The sequence below is a fragment of the Pinus tabuliformis genome, chromosome 7, assembly GCF_031772625.1.
Source record: "Pinus tabuliformis cultivar Carrire ecotype Pingquan chromosome 7, CPIR1, whole genome shotgun sequence".
NCBI classification, from domain to species: domain Eukaryota; kingdom Viridiplantae; phylum Streptophyta; class Pinopsida; order Pinales; family Pinaceae; genus Pinus; species Pinus tabuliformis.
The window spans coordinates 1,909,491,066-1,909,505,381 of record NC_142293.1 but is presented as its reverse complement, the minus strand read 5'-3'; positions in this window follow the sequence as shown (position 1 = coordinate 1,909,505,381).

Sequence of the window (14,316 nt, the reverse complement as noted above, 5' to 3'; positions counted from 1 at the left end):
AGCCTATGGATGATATGGGGTGGACTTCCATTTAGTAATCTGATATTTCTGCATAATTCCCTACATAAGCTTTGATACAAACTGAGTACCTTGATCAGTGACTATTTCCCTAGGTACCCCAAATCTTACAAAAATATGAGAAAAAAATAAAATCTACCACTGTTTTCTCTGTTTCTCTAGGTAATGCTCTTTCCTCCACCCAATTCTTAACATAATTAGTACAAACTAAAATATACTTCTTACCTTTGGACATAGCGTTGATGTGACCTACAAAATCAAGAGCCCACCTCTCAAAAGGTTCTATGAGAACTTGCGGTTGCAAAGGAATCTCATCTGATTGTATAGACTGCCATATTCTCCAGAGGTTGTCACACTATAGACATATTCCCTTGCATCTTTGAAAACACTTGGCCAATAGTAACCTGAGCGAAGGATCTTGTAAGTTGTCTTGTTGTCTCCAAAATGTCCTCCACACTGTTCATCGTGACAGGCTCTCAAAATGTCATAGATCTCGTCTTCTCGGACACACCTGCAGATAATCAAATCAGGTCCAGTGAAAAAATTATCTCCCCTAATCCAAGAGTAATCAACACTTTTTCTAATAATTCTCTTTTTCTGATTAGATGAAAAATAAGGAGGCAACTTTCCTGTAGTAAGGTAATGGGCCATGTCTACAAACCAAGGTGTTTTAACAGAAATAGCAAATAAATTTTCATCACGAAGGCTATCATTAATAATATCCTCACCTGCATGGTTGAGTCTAGCTAAGAAATCAGCTGCCAGATTTTCCTTTCTAGCCCTATCTAATACCGTGATGTCAAATTTCTGTAGCAACAAAAGCCACCTAGTAATCCTGCCATTAGTAACTAGTTTATTCATGAGATATCGGATGGCAGAGTGATCGATGAGTACAAAAAATTCATAGCCTGTGATGTAATGTATAAACTTATTAATATCATAGATCACAATAAGGAATTATTTTTCAGTTACCATGTAATTCAGTTCTGAAGGAGTTAAGTTTTTACTAACATAATAAATAACATGGGTTACAGGATCCTCCTTTTGTCCCAATACTACTCCTATGGCTGAATCAGAGGGATCAGTGGAAATATGAAAAGGAAATTTCCAATCTGGGCCTCTCTAGAACGGTGCTAAAGAAAGTTTTCCCTTGAGTGTATCAAATGTGGCTCTACACTCATCATCCCAATGAAATTCATCTTCTTTAGTCAACAATTTAAATAATGGAGAGGCTAATTTTGTAAAATTTTCAACAAACCTTCTATAGTAGCATGCATGTCCAAGAAAACTTTGGGCTTCCTTTTGATTGGTTGGTGGGGGTAGCTTTGCAATGACTTCAATCTTTGTCGAATCAACTTTAATTCCTGCAGCAGAAACATGTTGACCCAAAAAAATACCTTCATTCATAAACATAAAACATTTTTCATTACTTAATGAGACGTTAGTTTCTCTACATATCTGCAAAAATTTCTCAAGATTATGTAAAGTTTCTTCAAAGGTATCACCCATGATTGTAAATTCATCCATATAAACTTCTACACAATCATGCAAAAGACCAGAAAAGATACCAAGGACCGCTCGTTGAAATGTGGCTGGTGTGTTGCATAGACCAAATGGTAGTACCCTATATCCATAGGTGCCCCAAGGACATGTGAATGTAGTCTTTTCCTGGTCTTCCAGAGCTATCCTAATCTGATTGTACCCGTTGAACCCATCTAGGAAGGAAAACTATTTTTTTCCTGCTAAAGTGTCCAGTACTTGGTCTATAAAAGGAAAGGGAAAGTGATCTTTCAAGGTGGCCTTGTTTAGTTCCCTGTAATCCACACACACTCACCATTCTTTTTTGGGACAATAACCAACAGAGATATCCACTGGCTATCCGAGATAGGATAGATGAACCCTACATTTAACAATTTTTGTCATTCATCTTTCAAAATATCTCTTAAAGGAGGGTTCATCCTCCTTTGTGGTTGTCCCATGGGCCTAGCTTTCCCTTCTATATAAATATGATGAATGCATGTGTCAAGGTGAATACCTCTCATATCTATATATTCCCAAGCAAAAGTATCTGAAAATTTTTTCATTGCTTGAATTAGTTGTTTTTACTGTTCAGGGGTTAAGGCAGAATTAATATTCAAAGTTTTTTTAGGAAGAATTTCAACCACCTTACTCCCCCATTCATGCATGGAATATGAAAGAAATGCAGATAATAAGGCTGAATGTAATTTTGTTGTTGTACTATATTCATGAAAATCCTGCAGATTAGTAGTGAAATCTAAATTATGACTAGACTGCCCTTCTTCTAGCTGCAAAAAATCACGATTAGAAATACAACAATTTATCAAATTTTATTCTGAATGTTATTTAAGGCTCATTGCTTGGGCGATTGTCAAAACTACTTAGGCACATTCTGAATCATGCTCCTCTTCTTCAACCCAATGTGTATTTTCTGATCTTAAGAGAGGTTGAGCAGGGGGATACAAATTAATTTGCTTTATTCCAGTCCCATGAGTGATGGTCATATTTTCGGACCTACACCCTATATAAGCATCTGTCGTGGCTAACAACAGTCTCCTCAAGCTCAAAGGATGCCCTCCTAAGTTAGTTTTGGGTTGAAGAACATAAAAATTTGTAGGGTACTTCCAGGAATCTAATGAGATGAAAATGTCTTCTAATACCCCCTTTGGCCTTACCTTAGACCTGTCTGCTAATTCTAACATGGTAGGAGTAGGCAATAAGTCAGAGGTTCCTATTCTAGATAAGGTCTCCATTGTCATCACTTTAATGGCTGCACCCAAATCAATTAAAGTATTTTTTATAGGTTGTCCATTAATAAAGGTGGCAACCACAGGATTCCAGGGTCTGCATATTTTTGAGTAACAAATCTGGTAGACATTAAACTTGCAAGCTTTCCACCTACTTGGATTGTAGAGAGTTATTTATTTTGTCTTCCTAGTCTCTTGGTACATAGCTCCCTTACTATTTTAGCATAGATTGGGATATCTTTAATTTCCTGCAGCGATGGGATCTTAATGTATACATTTCTTAATTCAGACATAAGATCAAACTCAGGCTGTTTTAGTCTCATTTCCAACCTCTCCAGAAAAGGAGGTTGGATTGTATGGGATGAGGAAGGTTCTTGCAGCCTTGAAGTAGGTTGTTCTGCTGGTTCAGGTGTGGTTTCAACTTCAAGCATTTCTAAAGTGTCTTCCTCTACAATCTTGTCAATTCTTTCGGGCCGATTCACCACTTTTCCTGAGCTGAGCTAGATTTCCTGAATTGACATAGGAAATTCCTGTAACACAACAACATAAATTTCCTACAACTGGTGCAATATAATAGGTAGGAAAAGTGGGATAGGTGACCAATCCAATGTTGTGATCGTATTGGATGGTTTTATTATTGGCATTAGACACAGCCTGGGTAGGAAGTTGCATAGGACGAGGTTGATTTGGTGGGTCAGGCAACTAAAGCTGCTGTTGTTGTGGTTGAATCATTTGTTGTTGTGTGGGTTGTGGAGGATAAAAGTTTTGAGAAGGAAAGTTCTCAGTGGTAGGGTAAGAAAATTTCCCTTTCCAAGGCTGTTGTGGAGGCCAGGTCTATGAGGGCATTCAAATGTTCTGCATCTGAACCTTTTTATAAGGAACTTGAAAATATGACTTAGCCATACCTGCAACACCTGCTTTCCATAGTCTTTGAGGTGTCATTGCATAAAGTGTGTTGCTAGCTCCTTGATCTGCTAGATATGTTGCTTTAATTTCAGGAAGTGAAGGGCTTTGATCAATAGAGTGTTCTACTTCATATATTCGACATATCTCTATGCTATTTGCAGGACATTCCCTCAAGGCATGCTTCTCCCTGCATTTCGAACAGAACATGGCCAAGCCTTTTTCCAGTTCCTCCTATTTTTCTTGTTTCTTCTTAACCTGGAAAAAAACCAATTGAGACGATAACGTGCTAAGAATATTAGTCTTAAAATTTTCAAATAAATACCCATTTCAGCTTTGGTTACTCCAACTCCAGCAACTGAGTTGACAAGCCTGGAAGCAGTATCTCTTGTTCCTCCTCCAAATTTAGAATTTCCCCTTGAATATTGACGTCATATCTCACATACTTCATCATAACCCAAATTTGATATGTCACCTCCTCCCATCAGATTCAAGATCTCCAAAGATTCTGGTCTAATTGCTCTGAACGAAATTGTTCTTTTAGTATCCTTGATCAGTTGACTCATTTTAGACCTCTGCAGATTGTACTAAAATCTCTCCACCAAGTCCTCAAGACTCTCCCCCTGCTTCTGAGTCATGTCAAATATCTCTTCTCTAAGGTCCCTAGTCTTGGAATAATCTAAATACTTTCTTAAGAATGCCTTTTTCATTTGCTCCCAAGTTGTAATGGAGTTTGAAACCAACCCCATAAACCACCCAAGAGTCACATTCTTCAATGTTCCAGGAAACAACTTCAGCTTCTAAGCATTGGAAGAATAGTCATAGCGCCTGCATAACACATCGAGCTTTTTTTCAGAAAGGCACCAGTATCTTCACTGGGAACCCCACGAAAGTTAGGCAAGGCTGAAGGAGGAATATTCTTCATCTGAGTAGCTCCAAAAGCCTCCCTGATATGGAATTTGAATGTGACCAGTTCTTCTTCCTTCTCATCGTATCCATCTATGTGACTAGTCCCCTCTTCATGATCCATCCTGGACCAAAAGGAAGTGGGGGCTTTGTAGACTGCAGATCCTGTGGAATCAATGTTTTGGAGTTCTATCTCTTGAAGAGGATTTCCAATGAATTCCTTTTTAGGCTGACCACTAAGCAACGATGGTTTCCTTGTGACAAGAGATTCAAAATGGGCGAAAACAAAAGATTTTCCTGCAGAAGTTGCTACAGTAGAAGCAGGAATATGTTCTGGGCTCTTTTGAGGACCACATACCTCCTGACCAGACTCTTCTTCTCTTGCTGCCTTATATCTTGCAGACTTCTTTTTCCTTTCCAGTGTATTAGTAAATGAAGTGGTTCTCACACCACCACAAAGGACATGTGTAGATTTTGGACCCAATCATCTACTACGAAAACAAATTCAAAATAAACTACTTACCAAACAATCCAGACACTACTTTGGTGAATTTCTGACCTCCTCTGATGCGTGGGCTTTGCCCTTCGTCTTACCACTTCGACTCCCCCAGTCTTAAAAATTTCTAAACAGTGCATGTAATACAAAAACACTTGAGTATTATCCTTTTAGCACCTCCTCGACAATGACCCCAAAATCTTGAATCAAATTATAGCCTTATAATTTGATTAACATAAATCATGAACTCGGGAAGGTAAGCTTGTGAGATGCATGAAAATTATATGCAGGCCTAACACTACAAGTGCTGACTAATCTAACTAGCCAATCACACAAACCAATGACTCCTTCCTATATCAATCAGTTAGCAACAAAGGCTATAAAGTGGATCAAACTTCCCTCTGCAGCTCTTAAGATTGCTGATGATGATTAGGAAAAGATATAGAAATAAACTTACAACAAATTCAAAAATTCAATCAATATGAGAAATCAAATCTTCATTAATTGAATTCCACACATGAACATAAAACTAGTTCATTTAATCAAGTGCTGCTGATATATTAGAAAGAGTGCATTAGCTGTGAAAATGAATTATTGCTACATAACATAAATAAAATGCCTAAAAACTAAACTATGGGAGTTGTGAGAAAGGGGGCCCTCCCTTACTCACAACCCCTTGAAATTAGAAGATATTGCTCACTGCAATAGACAAAACATATATCTTTATATTAATCTAAAAATACAGTCGAGCTCAATCTGATACACAGTCCATGCTGAAACCAACACAACACTCTAACAACCCCTATCATTGAAACTGGGAAAAATTTATATGTTTACAAAGCCCATATTTGGCTCAAAATAAAGGAGACTACTAATCTAAACCATCGGCTAACAAAAATATTACAAATATATTTTAGCCATACTGGGTCTAATCCATGACTGAAAGCATGGATTAGATGAAACTCGTTACATTTCTTAGCTTTACTCCAAATGGCCAACTAGACAAGGCTTCTGAATCTGCGCAGTGTTGTTGGCAGATCTGAAATGGCCAATAGGATAACAACCATATGTGATATATTCCCCACAAAACCCATATTCCTGTTTGACTTAGATATTCATGAACATGGCTAACCGTCGATGTTGCTATAGGAAATCCGGGCGGTTACAGGAAATCTAACATTCAACATTATTGATTAGAGGATAAAATAGTTTAACACTTCTATAGTTAGGAGTAAATGATTTCATTTGAATACTTTCTTTCCTTAGTTGTTGATGAGGTTGACTTCTTATCTACTTGTTGAGCATTTCAGATTTTGCATTAGAATTACTTGCCTCTGCTTGTGAGGTAGATTCACCTTTAGTAGTTTCATGAAAACCAAGACTAGATTTGATGGCAAAAGAGCTTTGACTACTAAGAATATTATCCAAAATATTAGTACTATCTTTAAATCACAAATTTTTATCCTTTTCTTCTAATTTACCTTTTAGGATATTTACCTCAACATGGTATTTCTTTTCTTTTTCTAGATACTTCTTCTTCATGATTTCTTCAACCTTTCTTCCTTCCTCCATTTGTTGTTTCAATTTGAGAATCTCTTCTTACATCCCATTTTCTTGTTCTTAAAAAACTTGAAGTAGATCTTCATTTCGATTATTTGATCTTTAAAGATCTTCTCTTAAGGAGATGACCTCAGGTTCAATACCTTCACAATATTGGTTAGATACCATACCAGCATGATCTTTGTTATCATAAGCGTACAACGTATCGCTAAGATTAGCAATCTTTTTTGAAGCAAGGTCAAGTTTTGTTTTAAGATCAACAATTTCTTCTTTTGAATCAACAAATGTATTTGTCATAGTGGACACATTTTTAGATATAAGATTACCTGTGAGATCTTCCTTTGGGACTTCTTCATGTATTGCTTGTAACTTATCCCCTAGTTGCTTTGCAGTATTATAATGCATAACCTTATTCAATATTCAATCAGATATGCTAAGAAAGGTGTTAGTCAAAGCCTTACTCAAAGCCTTAGATTATCTTTCATCTTTCCTTTTCATTGTTGATAATTATCTTTGCTTAGCATAGGCACATCTGCATTGTCCATTGATTTTAAATTGACTTGATTTGAAACTTCAAGAGACTTACCTTCACTTTCACCCATACGTGAAAACTCAATAGTTTCACTATCATCATCACTATCATTGTTGCATAGAAAAGAAAATAGATCACATATTGAACAAAAATCCATATCGGATGATGCTTCATCTTCTTCATTATTGATCACTAGAAAGCGGTTTGCTCTCATATTTGAATATTTTGATGACATTTGTAACTGTTACTGAACCTGATGTGTTCATGGCAAGGTTTTCAATAAAGGTATCCTTTTATTCTAGGGAATCAATGAAATTATCATCATAATAGTCTTCAAATTCCATAAGTAAATGAAAATCTTGATCAGACTCACCTTCTTCACCATTTGAAATACTCTCGTTGTCTTCATTTGTATAAAAACCTCTCTTTTTTTCAAACCTCTTCCTATTTACTTTGGCACCTTCTTTTCCTTTCTCTTGATTTATTTTATAGGGACACTTAACAACATAATGACCAACTCTACCATAAGAAAAAAATTTGAAAGGAAGCTTACCTCTGAATCTTCGTGTACCCACTTGGACTTTCTTTAGGAAGTTTTTTTATTATTCTTCTGACACATAACATGATTCTTCCTTCTCTTTTCCTTTTGTAGTAGCTTTGAAGTTTGCTTCTCTCATATTTGAAGGACCATGTTTCTTCATCTCAAATGTTGTCAATATTCATGGAGCCAATCAAGTGTAAGACTTTGTAGATCCTGCAGTTCTTCAATAGCAGATACTTTGGATTTGAACTTTGGAGTTGGAGATCTCATAATATTTTCAATAATAGAGGCATCTTTTATTTCTTCACCAAGATTTATCATGGAATTCAATACTTCATCTACTCTAATAAAAAATACAAATTTAATTCCATTAAATATATGAGGTCTGATAGGAAATACTCCTTCGTGACTACCCATCTTGACAGATCTCCTTCAAGCGATCAAGATTCTGCCAAAGGACCTCATCTGATCCCAACTATTGGGGAAATTACTTGGGGGGGGGGGGGGGGGGTTGAATCATTATTTTAAAATCATTAACTTTTCATTTCGTATTTTGATTTCTATACGTGACTTTTCTAAAGGGAACCTGCGTGTGTGCGCAAATGTTCTTAAGACAACTGGTGTATATTCAGTAAACTTATGTTTCAGTTAACTCCTCATCTGTTTATGTCTATCCAGCGCATCAATAGTTTATTAAACATTAGATAAACAGTAACCATGTGCAGTAAGAACAAAATAAATCCTCACACATAAGAAACACACACGAACACTAGGATTTAAGTTGGAAACTAAGTGCGGGAAAAACCACTTGTTGTTCTCATATTTGTCTTCTTTTAAATATAAAGAAAATCTTTTACAATATTATATTGGTGCATACTCATACCAATACGTAGTAACCCACCTAAAGAAGGCTACAACCTTTGCTCATTCTCTAGCTCCTACTAGAAGGGAGCTCCAACCCCCTAGATCTTGTACTAGCGTACACTCATACCAGTATGCAAGCACTAAGTTGTAGAAGGTTACAACCATCACTTATTCGCCCACTGTTATTGGAAGGGAGCTCCAACCCCCTGATCTGATTTACCACCTACCACTGGAAAGAAGATCCAACTCCGAGGACCATGTTTCATAATTTTTCATACTGGATCCACCTGCTACAACACATCACAACTTGTAGGCCACAATTCATCAAATTTTTAGACTAGACCCACTACCAACATTTAAGATCAATATCAATCATCAAATTGTAACTCATCACTATAACTGAATCAACCAATCACTGAAACCTAGTCAAATGAAACTCGACCAAAACCTCAACCAATCAGAATAGTGAGATCACTGTAACCAAAATACAAGCAACATAATGTGCATCACATAAACCAGATTTTGTTACTACAAACCCTTATCAACCATCTGTCAAAATATGTACGCTACATTTCAGTAGAAAACCTACATGTGTACGTGCATTTCATGAAGCGTACTCACGTACATATCTTAAACCTCTGAAACCTAAAAACTAGACCACTATCACTCTGAAACAAACACTGAATCATACATAAATTCAATGCAAAATTACGAAAGAACCACAAAAGCTTCATTGATCTTCAATCACAATTAACAAGTACCTTCAACATTCTTCAATCAATCAATCCATAACCAAAATATCATTGTTTAATCCCATCATTGACAGATAACAGAAACACATCAAAACTAATAAAACTAATCAAACATCATTTTCATCAAAACCCTACATTATGTACATGCTTTATTCAAAGAATATCTGCGTGTGTACGCACTTTTCAGAAACCAAACGCGTTTGTACGCGACTCACAATAAACACATCCATGTGTGTACATGCCTTGCAGGCTACAAAACCTGCATACAAATCTGCAAATTCAGAATGAAATCTTCGCTGCAACACAAAACTTCAGACATACCCAGATCTCGACATACACAGAAAAATCATACGTTATGACGCCATTAACACAAATCAAATCATCCCATAATTATGATTGTCATCTCATATCTATTGGACCTGATCCATTATCAAACTCTCGGGTGCTTACTTAGTTAAAATCAAGAAAAGCATCAATAGCTCATAACATGGACATTTGCTTCATATTAACTATTCATAAGATTTACATCACTTGCACACTTTACACACCATTTACCACTATGATATTTCGTAATTCATAATGCCTACAATTTTTTTTATTTTTTTTTATTTTTTCATTTTTTTCCTTTTAGTCCTACTAGCTTCCTCAATGAGGTTTTCAACTAGTAGCTCTGCCTAGGTGCCTCAAAGGAGGTTTTAAATCAATGAGCCAATATTAGATGCCTCAATGGATGTTTTTACCTGAGAAAATTTTTTTCCTCTTATTTTTAATTTTTAATTCCTTTTTCTATCCCATTGTAATTGAAAAACAAAATCTCTTTCAAGTATAGGAATACTTCAAATGGAGCCATGTGCACATAAAGATGGTAGATAAACTCATCTGTAGGATTGAAATGTATGCTTTTACATCTACCTATATTTTAGAGACCAAATACTTTGACTTTGACGATATCAAGTAATGTTGAAGAAGAGGGTGATGCTCCACCTTGTTGATTTTATGGAACTGAACCTCAATATAACTTTGATGGAATTGGTTCGCTTACTTATCTGGATCATTTTTCATGAAACAATGATTTTTTACTTAAAAAATAAATTGGTTTTCTCACTCTAGTTTAGGTTAGATGCTCTGATCTTGCATTACCTGCACTTGTGCCTCAAAGCTTATCAGTTCTAGATTGATAATTTAATGTTGGAATTATAACACATATAATTTCTCCAACAATAATTAATGTATTGATATGTCGTTGATTCACCATAATATTGAAGGTGGCAGTCGATCTTTATTTTTATTGGAGGGGGAGTGAAATATCACACATATGACAAGATATCTACACAGTTTACAAGAATTCTTAATCATCATAATAATTATGCCTGCATGTGTTGTATTTATGTAATCATTGAATGTTGTTATCTGTTTTGCATTTGCCAGCTAAAACTCTATTGAATGCAACATCATATTACTCTTTGAGAAACAACAAAAATGGTTGGCCGATCAATTCGTAGTGAACCAAACTAATTACGAATATTTGAACAAGCACGAAGTATTCTAGAGCAGGTGGGATGGATCAAGTATTTTTCTCGATTATAGGGATTCGATAATTTGGTCACTTTGTAATTTTTACAAAATTTGAACAATGGAACAACTACAGTAAAGGGAAAGCAGGTACTAGTTAATGAAGAAATCTTATTAGACGTTATAGGCCTACCCATGGAAAGTGAAAAATGGATTGATAAACATACCATGTTGCATAGCGCAACATTGTTGTTCACAAATCCCAGAGAAGTGTTGATTCAAAAAGGCAAGGGATATCAGCTTGCTTCCTTTCCAGAACCTTGGAAGGAATTAGCAGAAGTAGTACAAAGGTATATTATCTGTGATGGTTGATATGATGTGGTTAGGCCTTGAAATATGAAGTTGATGGCGACACTTAAGCAGAAGGTAACTATAAATTTACCCTTCTTTTTAAATTCAATCCTGCACGAGACTGTTATTAGAATTTGTAAATGTAAAAACCAGGTTTCCGTAGTAAGGCACCACTACCTTATAAAAATGATAGTTTCCAGAGAATTGAACCAAGCCCATTTAACTTGGAATGAATTTGTAGGAAGCATTGAACCTCCATCACAAATAGGAACACTTACTATGGACGAAGAAGCTAATATGCTAAGGGAAGAGACTATGCAAGAAAAAGCCCATACTTTAGTTTCAAAAAAGCTTACCAAGGCTGAAAATAGAATAGCTTCCCTTCTAGTCTCTCTACGCACTAAACATAGAAGGTTGTGATGACTGATTAAAACAAGAAATCCAACAAATTCTAGTGAATAGCCCATAGATGAAAATGTAGCTTAGAAGTTTCCTAATGTTGAGGAAACTCGTCAAGAAATTTCACCTCAATTGCATGAGGAAGAGATAGCTCAATTATTGGAGAGGTTGGGAACCTTTTTCAATTCTAAAAATTTTGACGAAGATGAGGGTTGTTTGGAAATTCTACCCGAACAAACCCCAACACCCGACTCTTATGTTTCCCCTTCTAATTCAAATGCTACAGTTATGTAGCATTCTTTAGAAGACCCTAGGGATACTTCTCTCCAAGAACACTTAGGAGAGTCTATTGCAACTATTATGGACCCCTTTTCTCCTCGTGAAGGAAAACAATTACAATCCCCTGAGCATCAAAAGACTAATGATGACCTTCCTAGCAAGCTTCAGTTTGATGAGGGCCCTATAAAACCCATAATTGTTACCACAACTGAAGAAGCCATAATTGAGGGACCCGAGACTATTGCTATTATCCATTCTACTTCAATTGTTCAGAATGAAAAACTTATTGGAAAGAGAAGAAGAAAAATTAGCCATGAAATGGAGTTTCTTAAGAAAGATAATATGAAATTACAAAGGAGAGTAAGGAAGCTCAGAAACTGGTTAAGGAACAACAATAGGAACTATAAAAGAAGGCAAGAAACTCAAACGTATGAAGCCCAAAATGAGAGTTGTGTTGCCTCTGTAGAAACCCAGACAGAAGAATCCCTTGTTTTTGCTATAGGAACACATACTGATTAATGTCATGACCATTGAAGTGACTATTCAAAGAGAATTGTTTATTTTCATTAACAGGACTACTCAGTTATAGCCTATACCTCCTTACACACCCTTGATCATGGATGCTACCATTTAGGTGTTAAATAAAAATTTGGAAGAACAACAGGAGATCGTTAGACAATACCAAGGAGAAGTGGTGCCCCGAAAGGAGCATAACGAATTGCTACAAAAGTTTAAATCATTTTCCATCACCGAGGATGAGACTTGTGATAAATTGAGGCAAACTGAGAAAAAGATAAAAATGGTACAAGGACAACTTGAGAAAGCCCTGGAAGAGACGAAGGAGGTTTGCTCCATCTATTTTGATGCTTTGTCCTGCATATTCCCAACCAAGAATTATGCTTTATTTTTATTAGAGTGATATCTTCTGCTCAAGGTCAAAGTCATTCAATCTGGTCAATCTTCTGAATTTAATAACGTTTCTAATTTTATCAAGTCTTTTCAGCAACATGATGATCATGTAAAATATTTTCTATGTCAATTATATATGCATAATTTCTTCTTGTAGGAGTAGAGGGATGAAAACCCCAATCCTTTCCTTGGTGATGTACACTTCTAAGCATTCATTTCTTTCACTAGGAAGTAAATAATATGGTCAAATTATCATGATACGTTTCAATGAAGCGTGAATGACCTCAACCTCTAGGTTAAGGGGAAACCAATGAGCCCTCTATGTACACTCATCAAGCATAAAACGTTTATGGACTAACCTAGCATTAGCACTGCCCTCACACCTATTCATAATGATGTTCTCCAAGTTGGACTGGAGTATGTTGAAGAATCCAAAGTAGACGCCCTCTGGGCTGCTAAACAGAGGTGGAAGATGTCCACCAGTGAAGTTAAAAATAGGCAACCTTTTAGTTTCATAAATTTTCAAGAAACAACAAGAAGAATTCAAGATTATGCGCGTTTGTTCCTAGCAGAAGGTCCTAATTGGCTTGGATGCAGGTATAAATGTCCCATAATTTGGTATCCTCCACACGATTATAAAGTCGAGTATGAACTCTCAGAGGTTGTTAAGTCTACAACATTCAGGGAAAACAAAAATAGGAACAGATTTAGACACTATGGTGAATAACCTTATGTTACAGGGAAAAGTGTCTATATAGAACTGCTCTATCCCACTAAGGTGTTATAGCTGCCTTAGAAACAAACAGAGAAAAGCTACTTATGTTTTTCCCTTATGAATTATAGATAGAGAGGAATAGAAGGACCAACCTCTGTCTTGCGCTAATCCTTTGATTCGATCCCTCTCTTCTTTGATAGTCCCCAGCTACCTGCTCCCTTGCACGCCCAGCTTCACAAAGTACCTGTAAGATCACAGAAGCATAGCACTATACAAAGACATGGATCTATATTCATAAACAATCTAGGATCAGATGTAAATTGACCATACAAATGTGACAAGCATCAATGATACAAAGGCATGGAGGAAAACTCAAATAGCTTTTATTGATAAACAAGAAAAGATCCAGGAGGAGTTACAACCAGTTGTTCCGACCCAGCATCAACCTCCCAGCAAAGAAGCCCCTCTTCACCTCAAACAAAGCTTAGATCACCCAACAATCTGATGTGTATCTCTAGAAACCAACAACAATTCCTTACAATATGCAAAATTCTAGCCTCTGGATCTCTGGGATGAGGGATCCATATATAGATATCTGTAAGGGGGATGAGTCAGCTCGTGATTTGATTAGTGTCTTCTCTCTAACAGTTCTAGCTTCCACTTGGAGACTGAGGGTCTCTTACTCATCCTTGGTCGAATTCAGTGAGGCAAGTGTCACATGAGAAGATTCTGGAAGCTTCCATTGCCTCTCCACCTCGCGGAATGACACTGCCATTTGTCATTTCTCGCCCATCACACCCCACAGAAGGGACTT